Source organism: Felis catus, chromosome C1 (genome assembly GCF_018350175.1).
Source record: "Felis catus isolate Fca126 chromosome C1, F.catus_Fca126_mat1.0, whole genome shotgun sequence".
Classification (NCBI taxonomy): Eukaryota; Metazoa; Chordata; class Mammalia; order Carnivora; family Felidae; genus Felis; species Felis catus.
Genome location: NC_058375.1, coordinates 186,116,026 through 186,129,702, shown reverse-complemented (window position 1 = coordinate 186,129,702; position 13,677 = coordinate 186,116,026). Strand labels below are relative to the sequence as shown.

Sequence of the window (13,677 nt, the reverse complement as noted above, 5' to 3'; positions counted from 1 at the left end):
CCACTTAGGTTCAAGCCCAGGCCCTGCCCACCATTAATTATGGGAACCTGAGCAACCTACCTTCACTGTGCCTCAGTGTCTATGTCATCAAATATAGACAAATGACAATACTATAGGACCATTTTGAGAATTAGCTGAGTTAATACATTAGAGCAGTTATAGAATTAGAAAGTCAGTCTGGCTTACACAGTAAGCACTTAAAAAATGTTCAGAAGACTCAATTCCCAGAGCTAAATATTATAAGGCCAAATGAGGTATCCTTATTTTTAACAATTACATTGCTTCTACGATTCATAATTTTATCAGTAGAGAAATTAGCTATTTCTCACAAAAGGAAAATGCATGCTAAAAGGAAACCTTGAATTGGATATAATGAGTCAAAAAGGAAGAAAAGGGCAAAAGTTCAAGTGTGGTTTCTTGAAAGAACGCCATTAATTTTTGTTTCCAGAAAAATACTGTACACGATTTAAGTATTTTCAGTCATTTTCGAGCACAATGAAAGGTCAGGCTAAATGGAAGTAATATTTGTGTAGCCCATGGTGACTGTCGGGGAGTCTGTTTCCCATGGTCTGGTCCTTGATGTGGACAATGAAGCATTTCTCTGGGTGAGTGCCGAGAGAAAGGGCTGTGGCTCCCCCCAAGCCCTTCCGCCTCCCTCGGCACCCACTCCACGTGAGCTTTCTGTGAAGGGAGAAGAACAAAGATGCAGCTGGCAACTCTAGAGTGCTGTGGAAAACAGCAATTTCCCTCAGCGAAGAGGGCAGTGGGGAATCAGCAGAGGGGTACCACCAGGACACATTCTTGTTTGTAGTTTCCTGTGGCTGTGGGGGGCGGGGGGAAGAGGCTGAAGTGCAGAGAACGTGGTGTTGGGAGGCTAGGAAGGAACAGAGAGAACAACCAATACTCAGGGCTGTCAGACGAAAACCGCAGGCAGCTGGAATAACTATGAAAAAAGAACCAGCCTGCAGAACATACCAAAGCAGCAAAGAAAGTATCATGCAAAGAGCAAAGAGAGCGTCATGGCAGAGAGGTTCTGGAAAAGTGGACCATAAAAGGAGCCACATAAGACCAGCAATGAGTGACTGCTCAGTCTTTTTCTCGTGCACGGGAAGGACTGGGTTCTGAGCCACCATCTAGACTGCAGATGTGATGTAGGCTGAGGTTCCTTCCTAGAAATTGCACCTCCTTCTAAAGCAACGTGCAAAGCATGCTTCTAGTGGCACAAGTATGGACTGGGGGTTCAAAAGTCAAGTGTAGTGTAAAGGAACCAAGTTAAGGAACTCAGGGTGTCTCTAACATAAGAGTTGCATGTGAAGGGGGTGCCTGGGTGGCTCAGTCAGTTAAGCATCTGACTTCGGCTCAGGTCATGATCTCACACTTCATGAGTTCAAGCCCTATATCGGGCTCTGTGCTGACAGCTCAGAGCCTGCTTGGGACTCTCTCTCTCTCCCCTGCTCACACTCTTTCTCTCTCAAACAATAAATAAACATTAAAAAAAAGAGTTATATGAAAAAGGAAATCTCACTTGAAACAGGAACATACTGAGCCTTAAAACACACAGTTACAGACTGCTGTTCAGCCCAGAAGTCCTGCATGTCACAAGTGTTAAAAAGAACAATAATGAATTACATTTGTATACTACTTTAAAGTTTATAAAGAATTTTAATACAAGTGATCTGCCTCACATGTATATTTTTATGCCCCAAAAAGACACATTCTTCACATTATAAAAGTCCCTAACAATTGACTTTTATGTTATTGCAAACATTTAAGTCTATAAATACTACTCATAGAATTTTATCTATAGATATTATATATAAAAGCCAAATGGTGGGTTTTAGGTATTGAATCTACTCTAAAACATCTACTACTCTTCCAGAGTGACTAGTTAAATATAATTTACATTAACTGAACTAGGTGTAAACATTGCTATACTCTGCATAGACCATTAAGCATATCTCATTAAGAAGTTTCTATATTTCCAAACCCTCAGACATTCTAAGGGGGTACTATAGATGAGTAATTATTTTTAAACGAATATATTAAAAGATATCCCTCAAGGGTCTTTAAAAACAGCTCTTAATAGCATCAACAGGAAGCATGCTATAAGGTTATGAAGAATGGTAGAATAAAAATGATTGTGGCCTATTTCCATAAAGAAGCAGGGAGAATAGAAAATAAGCTAAAATTACTTCCAGCTTGCTGAGTTAAAATGAACTGTTATGTCATTAGGCGAGTGTCTTATTTACTCTTTGCCCTATATACAATAATAACATGTGTTGTTGAGAGTCAAGAGTTCACATTAGCATTTTTTAATTTAGGAAAAAGAGGAAATTGTAAACCCTAAGGAACAGTTTTCTGGTTGACATAGTTCAGCATGCCTGGAGGGTGATGTGTACTTTGTACCCAAATCTTACTAAATGTTCTGTCCTTGAGATACAAAGATAACACTTCTGACCCACCGTCAACAGAGCATTCACTTTGAGGTTCTTTCTTTCTTTCTTTCAGCTTTGATGATAAATTTGTGCTGATCTACCTTCTTTTGGTCACCTGGTTTCCTATGTGACCGGCATCATACGTTTGGGGAGGCAGCTGCCTGGCTTTGGGACAGAAGTTGCAGCCTGGAGAAGGGAAGTGAAGCAGAGAGCTAACCCTTGGCCTCGGCATTAACTGATGTGTTAAAGCAAAATTCTACAAAGTAGAAACACATATGGTCAGTATGGTAAGAACTCTGCAAACCTATTTACACTAAGAAATGCTGCAAGCAGCTGAAGCTTTTCTTTGGATATGTTAACTTCTGGAGTAAATTAAGCCTTCTGTATCAATTCCTTCTGTACCACTGAGTTTTTACATTTTTCTAGGTTTTGGTTTCTCCAATCCCTTAGTTCTGATCATTCACCCTGTTTAGGTCTTTGGTAGCCCTTATCGCTAGTTGTAATTACTGTGTTTATTCACTTGGTTACCTGTGTCTTCATTGTATGGCTCCTCCACTAGAATATTAGCTCTGTGTATTGGAAGATCCCAATCTACTAAAGTTGGGTACCGATTCCTTGATCAGAGTTTATCTGGCCCAATATATAATTCATCAATATATAGATCCCAGAAAGAACTGCCAGAATATATTCCTTCTTTCACCAAATACTAATTGAACATCCCTATGTACTGGCAATGGGCACAGTACTGGGCATACTGGTGAATGGAACTTACGTTCAGACAGCCGGTGGTCTATTATGGGCCTGGCTGAATATATCGGCTGCTATCTTGCTAAATCTTTGAGCAGACCACAGAGAAAGAAGAAGGAAAGAAGACATCGGTTCATTAATCAGAGTGCAAGCTCACAGAGGACAAAGCCATATCTCTCCTACTTCTTTGATTTAATCTCCCTTCACTCTTGGTTGCTCTAGGTAAGCAACGCATGCCTTCTTAATTGGCTGCCAGAGCCGTCTTCAAGATCTCCTTTCAGAAAGCTTTGCAAAAGTCCTAGAAACAATTTTGCTATTCTGGAAAATGTTAATGTTCAAGGTACTCCTTTGAAAGAAAAGGAAAATTCCTTTGAGATTTTTTTTTCCTCAGTAACAAGGAATGCAATTAGGCCTATACTTGGCATTTTGTCAGTTCCCAGAGCCAAGAGATCTCAGGGTTAGGAGAACAAAGCTACCAAGATGCTTTTGCTATTGACTATGGCTGACTCAAAGTTCAAGGGTTAAAGCCTGAGAATGTTTTACCCCTTGACTTGAATTTCCCATGTAAGTAACTTCCAAATACCAAAGCTTAGAGGAACCAGAATACAACAATCTTTTCCATTACTTTATTGAAAAATTATGTATGCTGTGATTTATTGCTAATGCTGGACTTTCAAAGCATTAGACAGGACACCTGCAAACTTTTGGACAGCAGCTGCCAATACAAGTTTAACATTTCATGGCTCAGCACTTAAAATATGATGAATAATAAATCATCCCTGTAACCAGCATGAGGCATTTGGTTGGTAATGTATTGAGAGTTGGTAAAAAAAAAAAAATGAACTATAGATTATGCTGTAACTCAGCATTTTGGAAAATGGAGGCTAAGTAAAATGGTGATTGCTATTAATGTCTCTCTTTCTTAGTGGTACACTTTCTCTTCTTAAGAAATTTTTTTTTACAGAAGGACCACGTCACTGTGTACTAACAATAAAAACCCTGGTGATTTCAGATGTATATATGTGCTTGAAAAACAAAGAATCTTGGAACTCTTTATAGGTTTATAGTAAATGATGCAAATGGGACAATACTCAATTTAGGACCTATCAGGGCAATGTTTGAAAGTGATGTTTAACTTGTTTTGGAAGATATTCATCAGTTTTTCGGGCATATATTTTTATCATTTCCATTCTTGAAATATTACAAATAGTTGCTTAAGCTCTGGCAGAACAAATGGTACTTATGAAATACTGGTTTGGTGTGAGGAATGGCTATAAACATCTTGTTTAAGAATGGCTGTGATGTATTCAAATACATTTTAATAGGTCCCCAAGAGAAAAAAGTTAAGGTCCTTCAATAGTGTGATGAGTTGCTGACAGCACACAGTCCTGTGCCCCTTTCTTACCATCTTTCCGCTTTGGCATAAAATTTCAGGGCAAGTCAGGCAGTCAGTGAAGAGAATATAGGCATTAGGAATGATAAGGTGGATTTAATACCTTGTTTCTAATAAGAGGTCAAGCAGTAGCTAAAGGCAGACACGGAGTCAAACCCTAGAGAAGCAGCCTAAGCAGAAGGATGGCCCTTGGGACCTACACAGCAATTACCACGTCAATGAAAGTGAGTTCAAGGTCAGTGTCCACCCAAAGAAGAACAAGAGAAGCAGCGCAGGCTCAATCAGGTGTGTTGACATTTGTTGAAGAAATCGCTCATATATAATTTCATACTTATACTTGATTCTTTTTATGTAAATTCCTTAAAGAAAATTGAGTCATCAGCAATTATTGAAACACTACTACCCGTTGTAGGTGGAAGGTCACTGGGATCCCTGATTTTCTTTTTTTTTGAAAAAAATTTTAAGTTTATTTATTTTGAGAGAGAGAGCATGCACTCGCACAAGCAGGGTAGGGACAGAGAATAAGAAACCCAACCAGGCTCTCTACACTATCAGCATGGAGCCTGACATGGGGTTCCATCTCTCAGGACTGTGAGCTCATGACCTGAGCTGAAATCAAGAGTTGGATGCTTAACTGACTGAACCACCCAGGGGCTCCAGGGATCCCTGATTTTCTGAGATGGCCCAGGGCATATGGGACTAGACCTCCTGGGAATGCTGTCTATACTAGGTGATGCTGTCCTGTCACCCAAGGATGACTGGTCAAAAGTGGTCAGTCAACCAAAATTGGATGAATTAGATTCTCTCTTCCAAGGGCTTCAAACCTGGAAGCATGAAACAGAGGACAGAGGACATCAGTGCTTGGTCACACTAACAATATCTTAGAGAAGAGGGACACAGAACCCTATGTTGTGATTACCAGAGCTTCCCTGGTCACGGCCCTTCATGCAGTTTCATGGTTCCTCCCTTCCTTCAAGCCTGTGAGACTCCCCAGGATACTTCCAATAAACAATATTAAAATAATTGGGAATTTTGTTTAAGCTAGTCAGTCAGTTTCTGTAGCTTCCAATCAAAGAATCTTGTAGGTTAAGGACATCAGCACTTTAATAAAAAGTTACATTTCATTAAAAGAGAAGTATAAGAGACATGATCATAATTGGTCACATTTGTAGGAAACTCTACATTTTACAGATGCTCTCATACATGATCTCTGTAAGGGTTGGAGAAGGGCTGCTATTATCACCCTCATGATAGAGAAAAGGCAATGCAGCTCAGAGAGGGTAGCACCTACATGCTGTGGGGCCTGGCTGCTGGCAAGAGGCAGAACCAGGCTTAGAACCCATGTCTCCTGACTGCTGGCAGTGCCCTTCCCATTGCAACCCATGACTTATACGCCATCTAGCACTTTCTATCACTTATGCTATGGGAATGCCTACTGGATGGTAATCAACTTTTTTCTTAACATACCAGACCCTAATTAAAAGGATATGTTTAGGGGCTCCTGGGTGGCTCAGTTGGTTAAGTATCTGACTCTTGGTTTCGTCCCAGGTCATGATCTCACCGTTTGTGAGTTTGGGCCCCACATCAGGCTGCACGCTGACAGCATGGAGGCTGTCTGGGATTCTCCCTCTCCGTCTCCTCCAATCTCTCTGTCTCTCAAAATAAATAAACTTAAAATGAAAAAGAAAAAAGGTTAGGTTTATACAAAGAATACAAGCAAAATAGAAAAATGGAACTATTCTGAGCTCTTCTACTCCAACTCCAGCTTGAGAAAAGTTTTAATAAAGTAAAATATATAAGGTATTGCCTTGGTGTTGATATTTGCCAACAAGAAAACATTAGGGCTTGGGCGCCTGGATGGCTCAGTCGGTTGAACATCTGACTTTGGCTCAGGTCATGATCTCACAGTTCGCGGGTTTGAGCCCCGCTTCAGGCTTTGTGCTAACAGCATGGAGCTTGCTTTGGATTCTCTGACTCCCTCTCTCTGCCCCACCCCTGCTTACATGCGGTCTCTCTCAAAGATAAGTAAATAAACATCCAAAAAACCATCAGGCCTGAGAGGTGCCTCCTTTTGGGTATCAAGCTTACCATCTTCTACATATTTTAACTATTAGCAGGAAATGTCCTTTGAACTACACGGCAGTGGTGTTCAAGATGTTTTCAACATGTATCTTCAAATATGTGTGGTTGTTTATTTATAATTCATACACATGTATTATTATATTAACATGTTATATACCTTATAAACATGAACAAAATAGAAAAGGACAGATTTTGCTAATCATGATTATCTCAAGGCAAATATACAGAGGACAAGGTTAAGGATCAATTAACCACAGTGAACATAAATCCACATGTGTCCCAAGTAATTTATAATTTTCGTGGCTAGATTCTTAGAAGATCTGATTAGATGGTCACAGTCATCACTTTGTAATGTGGCTGACAGAGTTCATGCTCAACTCAGTCATTTTCTTATTGCCTGCAATATGAAAACTGTCTTCCATTTATGGAAATTCTTTATAGAATCTTTTATAGACTGTGTTAGTTTGTGAGGGTTTGTTAAAACTAACATATAGAATTTGCAACTCCAGTTAAAGCGGCATGATATATTTCACAAAATAAACCAAGTAGAGGAACCAGCAGGGAAGTCGCTGTGAAGGGGGTGGCCTCACCTCCCTCTCTCCAGGTGATAACTGATCACCTGACATGTGGGCCCAGGGACGATGCCAGTGTCAGTACAGTCACCATCAGTTATCATAATGTTTCATGAAAGCAAAATGAATCTAAATGAAAGTTCTAATCAATTTCTTTTCCACCCAAATGATTCTTCTCAAGAGCTCCCCAGGGTGTATATTCCACTTGGAGGCCACTTTGCTATGAAACAAAGCAATAGTTTATTTCTAGAGCACCTTATAATCACAGGAATCTCTAGGCCTAAAACTATGCAGGACAAGGGACAAACCAACTCAGGCCACAAATGAAGTTATTTTGCATTTAAAAAAAAACTTTTAAGATTATGAACTATAACTCACAACCAGAAAAGCACATAAAACATTAATGTTTGATGCAATGTGCTGTATATTGTAACTACCAGACCAGTAAAAAAAACAGGACCTTGTTAGGACCTTGCAAGCCCTCCAGGTCCTTTCTCTTCCCTAGCACACCCTCCTCAAAGAGGTAACCACTACCCTAATTTTTTCAGTAATAAATTCCTTGTTTCTCTTTATAGTTTTAGCCACTTATGTATGTACCCCTTAGCAACAGAGTTTAGTTTCTTCTGTTTTCACACTTCATATAAATAGAATAAGATTGTTATATATTCTTTTGTATATTCTTCCTTTCAACATCCTGTCTGTAAGATATATCTGTGTTAATGTGTATAGCTCTAGTTTATTCTTTTTTAGTGATGTGTAGCTTTCTATCTTACAATCACATATGCAGTTTATTCAGCCATTCTGCTACTGAGAGGTATTTTGGATGTTTCTAATTTGAGATGAATACAAGCAATGCTACTAGGGACATATTACACCTGCCTCTGGATGCTCATGGGTATACATGTCTCTAGAATACATATATACATGCACATGCATCTGTGCACAAGTGAAACTGCTGAGTCCTAACATACTTAAAAACCCTAATCACAGTCCCTGATTTCAAACTATACTACAAAAACTACAGTCATCAAAACAGTATGGCATTGGTACAAAAAACAGACAGAAAGATGGGACAGAATTGAGAGACCAGAAATAAACCTGCACATATACAGACAATTCATTTATGACAAAGGAGCCAAGAACATACAATGAATAAAGGACAGTCTCTTCAATAAATGGTTTTGGGAAAACTGGACAGTCACATTCAAAAGAGTGAAACCAGATTACTGTCTTAAACCATACACAAAAATTAATTCAAAATGGATTAAAGACTTGAATGTAGTACCTGAAACCATAAAATCCTAAAAGAAAACACCGGTGGTAAGTTCCATGACACCTTTGTGAACCTGACTCCAAAGGCAATGGAAACAAAAGCAAAAATAAATGGGACTACATCAGAGTAAAAAGCTTCTGCACAGCAAAGGAAACCATTGTCTAAATGAAAAGGCAACATACTGAGTGGGAGAAGGTATTTGCAAACCATATATCCAATAAGGGGTTAATATCCAAAATACACGATGAACTTATATAACTCAACAACAAGAAAAAACCAAACTCTATTATAAAATGGGGATCTGAATAGAGATTTCTCCAAAAAAAGACATCCATATAGCCAAGAGGTACATGAAAAGATGCTCAATATCACTAATTATCAGGGAAATGCATTTCAATACCACAATGAGATATCACCTAATACCTGTTAGAATGGTAATTATCAAAAAGACAAAAAACAACAAGTGTTGGAGAGGATGTAGAGAAAAGGGAACGCTTGCATACTGTTGGTAGGATTGTAAATTGGTAGAGCCACCGTAGAAAATAGCATGGAGGTTCTTCAAAAAATTAAATAGAGGGGCGCCTGGGTGGCGCAGTCGGTTAAGCGTCCGACTTCAGCCAGGTCACGATCTCGCGGTCCGGGAGTTCGAGCCCCGCGTCAGGCTCTGGGCTGATGGCTCAGAGCCTGGAGCCTGTTTCCGATTCTGTGTCTCCCTCTCTCTCTGCCCCTCCCCCGTTCATGCTCTGTCTCTCTCTGTCCCAAAAAAATAAATAAACGTTGAAAAAAAAATTAAATAGAACTATCATATGACCCAGCTATTCCACTTCTGGGTATTTATCCAAAGAATACATAAATACTAATTCAAAAAGATAATATGCACCCTTATATTCACTGCAGCATTATTTACAATAGTCAAGCTATAAAAACAACTTATGTGTCTGCAAATGAATGGATAAAAAAGATGTGGTCAATTTACACAATGGAATGCTATTCAGCCATAAAAAGAATGAAATCTTGCCATCCACAACATGGATGGACCTTGAGGTTATGATGCTAAGCAAAACAAGTCAGATGGAGAAAGAGAAATGTCATATGACTTCACTCATATGTGGAAACTAAAAAAACAAAACAAAACAAAACAAAAAACAGAAGAAAAAAACAAAACAGACCAAAAACGCACTCCCAGATACAGATAATAGACAGAGAGGAAGATAATACCAGAGAGGAAGGAAACTGCGGTGGGTGAAATGATGATGAGGGTCAACTGTATGGTGATGACCTGTAAACTAGTCCTGTTGTGTTGGTCACTTTGTGGTGTACACAGATGTCAAATTATAAACTGTACACCTGAAACTTATATTTTATTTTTTTGAAACTTCTACTTAAAAAAAAAAGAAAAGAAAATAGAGATTACTACAGCTTATAAACAAAACCCAAAAACAAAATACACCTAAGGGAAGGTAATTCTAGTGCATCTCTTGGCAATCAATTTTAATATCAACTAATTCTTCCGTAGCCATGATGAAAGCTCATTAAGTTACTAGATTTATCTTTCCCTGGATTTTCACTCCTGCACATTCGTTAGGTTTGAACCACAATATTAAATACATTTAACTCTGTTAAAAAATAGTTTGAAATTTTCCAATGAATTTATTGACGCCAATTCCCTCAATACCCACCCCCCTCATATATATATATTTTTATATATTATAATCACATTTTTCACTTTAATGAGGGCAAACATTATATCTACAAAAAGTTCATTCAAATTTTAAAGCAATTTTGCACCAAAAGGGTTCAAGTTAACACTCATATTGATCAAACATGAAAAGCCAAAAATATTAATTCTATAGTCAAACTGAGGAATACAAATACAAGTAAGAGATGAATTCCAACTTTAGAATCTCCAATGTTTCATAACTATCATGAATGATCTCCAAACTGAGTGCATAAACGGGGCATGCTTAGATGACAATATTGCGGCACTAGCAAAATCGTCCTGCTCATCAGTCTCCCATTGTCTTATTGATCATAAACACAGTAACATTTGCTGTAGCGCCAGGTACTTTCTGCATATTAGTTCATATACAATGCTATTTTAATACTCAAAACAACTCTATGAGATAGGTACATAACCCTATGTAATAGGTCCCAATTACAAAAGGAAGCTGAGACACAGAGAGGAAAGTAACCTGACCAATGTCCATGGCTGTAAGTAGTTGAGTTAGTCATCCAAACCAAGCCTCCCGGTGTCTCAGTCCAGACCCTACTACGCTGCTTGGCAACACATTTATTCATTTTGTTGTTGTCACTGTTGGCCTTGTGATTATTTTGATAACACCAAGAATAGTTCTCTAAGACAAGAGCAAAATGTGTGAACCAATAGGAGGGCGGGGAAATCTATGTACACTTGTTTTGATTTATGAAAATTTTGTGAAAATGACTGTAACCAAGCAACTCTAACTCTGGGAGAAGTAATTAAGAAATGAATTAAGGGATTCAATGGATACCCAAATTAGTCATCAGAGCTCAAAGATCTGGAGTTCTGGTCTATATCCAGCTTTGGCACTTGCATCCAAAATAAACACGACCAGATAAGTACCACGAGCTCACAATTAAAATGGATTTATATGGCTTATGTGTCCACATGGGAGAGCCTCTTCCTAATTGAATTCGGACACCTCTTCAGTTATTGTGGGCTTCATTTGCCATCTTCCTACTCTTTTGTAACTGCTGGCAATAGGATTATACTGAGGGAGAAATCATTTCAATCATTGATGTCTGCAGAGCAAGCATAAAAAGATAAAAGAAAAGCCTGTGAACTGTAATTAGAAAATTCCTTAAGTGTGCTCATGTGACATATGTTTGAGACTATGACCAACTGGCGAGGCGAGTTACAGAATGGATGTCCAATGTCACTGTTCTGGGATAAGCAGCCAGTAAAAGTAGTGTCCCAACATGCGATTAGAGTAATCTTTTGCAGGCCGAAACATTCCTGCTTTCTACCTCTAATATGATTAGTGACAGACAGCTGGAGGCATCTCATTCTCCTGACAAAAATATGATCAGAATTGTTTTCAATTGGTATATCTTTCCATCAAGCTGTTTGTTGCCTTCCAGCAAAATAATCAGAGTTTCTGATTATTTGGTATGTTCCAAGAAAACAGTAATTGATTGTGCCCTTGCTTGTCTGATAGGGAGAAGGCTGCCAGAATTTACATAGTAACTCTTCAGTTGCCTAACCCAAAGAAAAACTAAGCAGTGTGTGTATGTGTGAGCATGTGTGCGTGCGTGTGTGTGCGCAACAGAGTGAGAGAGAGAGAGAACCAATAGTTTCCATAATAATTCTCTTTGAACAACTATAAACAAAGTGTTTTCCATGGTGATTCATATTTCAGATATGAGGAAGTAAAAGTACTCTATACCACTCATGGAAAGCCACCAACTCCCACCAATGTTAATGGCTCTTTTCAAAAAGTTACAGTCACCTTAATACTGAAATTTCAGGGTTATAGAAAAAGAATCAAGTTCAGATTAACATTCATGGAAATATTCAGGTGCAATAAGACCTCATTCATTTGGACTACCTCAGTTTAGAATCTACAATCATTTGACAGTTGTCTGGACCAGTGATGATCTTTTCACAACAGCTTGCTAAGCAAATTAACTTAAACGAGCAAGACTGCTGGGGGGAAAATAAAAATTCAGGTAAAGTATGATGAATCAAAAATAACAACATGCTTCCTGTACAGCAAACACTTTTCATGAACCCATTAAAATACCAGTGACTGATGACCATAATAATTACCATTTAATTAAGTGTCAATCTTATATAGCTCACATTACATACATGAGCTAGAACTATCCCAACAACTCTGCAAGATGTATATAATTATCCCCATCTCAGAAAGGAGGAAACTGAGACTCAGAGAAGCAGGTAACACACAAAGACATAACCATCACCAGGCAGCCGAAGCAGTATGCAAAGCCACATGGTCTGGCTCAGAAGCCTGTGTCCTTTCACCCCAACTCAACACTGAGTCAGCACTGAAGATTGCAAGTCAGACTTCTAGAGTCACTGGAGCAAGTTCTTCAATAACAACAACAACAACAACAGCAGCAGCAAAAATAGCGATCACTGCAAGGAGGGCTAGCTAGGCAGTCTGGCTCCAGAGCCCGCCACTCTTAACCATAGTTCCTTTCTACATCACAAGGGCATCTATAAAATATCCTTTGGTGCATTGAAATATTTTACATGCATGAAACTACTCTGAAGAGATCCACAGAAATGCCAATGGAGGTGGTGAAGGGGGATGCAGGTGAGGTAGGAGTGCCTTGGGTCCACTGCCCCTCCCCCGCACCCCATCATGAGTGACTTTAGTCCACGCATCTATAAACAAGAACCGGTGTTGAGATCCTGAGAGACTGATAAGGCTGTGAGGAGGCTTCTGGGAGTCTGCAGAAGCCTCTCTGGTGGTGGGCAGTGGAGGAGCACACGGAGAGGGGAAGGAACATCTCTACTTACCCAACTATCCACAGAGATATTCCTGAAAGCAGCCTGCGTTTCGGAATGCTCTAGGAAAAAAGTAAATTTGGGAGGTCAGATCTCACATTTAGCAGCCACACCACCCATTTCCATCACATCCACATCCAAGCACAGGATGTGGAGTCAAGCAGACATGGAACTGGTCCTTACCTGTGACTTAAGAGCTACTAGGGAGAGCAACCTCTCTGTGTCTCAGTTTACTCAACTGTAAGATGAGATAATAACAGTACCCTCCTCAGAGAGTTGCCGTAATTCGTACCATGAATTCAAAACACAACAGTGCTATTTTAACAAGTACAAGAGCTAACATTTAAGGCTTGTTTAGACAGTGCCTACCACTTCTCTAGGGATTCAAATAAGCTAACTCTTCAACATTTATCACTGGCATTCTGCAGATGTAGAAAGTGAGGCACTGAAAGGTCAAATCATGTTTTGTAAAAGTATCCCTGGCAAGTGGTAGGGTGGGGACATAGGACCATCTGGCCTCTGAAGCTGGATAGTGATATCCTGCCTAATTTATTACAAGTAAATGTTATCTATTGTTATTATTGCTGTTATAATATTCTCCTCTCCGACCCCAGGGAGCTCACCATTTAGCTAGTAACCACTTAGGCACAGAGATAGGTGCC

The 13,677-nt window shown here is 39.3% G+C and overlaps 1 protein-coding gene across 5 annotated transcripts in view; it reads right to left on the bottom strand.

The window, feature by feature from the left end:
- SPATS2L (spermatogenesis associated serine rich 2 like) overlaps positions 1–13,677 on the bottom strand; it is a 166,792-nt gene that overhangs the window by 130,953 nt on the left and 22,162 nt on the right. For 4 of the 5 annotated variants that reach the window (XM_045034254.1, XM_023259588.2, XM_023259589.2 and 1 more), the window contains one exon: positions 13,028–13,077. The exons of the other annotated variant lie outside the window; for it this stretch is intronic. The gene's annotated coding sequence lies outside the window, so the exon portion shown is untranslated. Of the gene's footprint in view, positions 1–13,027; positions 13,078–13,677 lie in introns of those variants that run through there. 5 annotated transcript variants of the gene reach the window in all.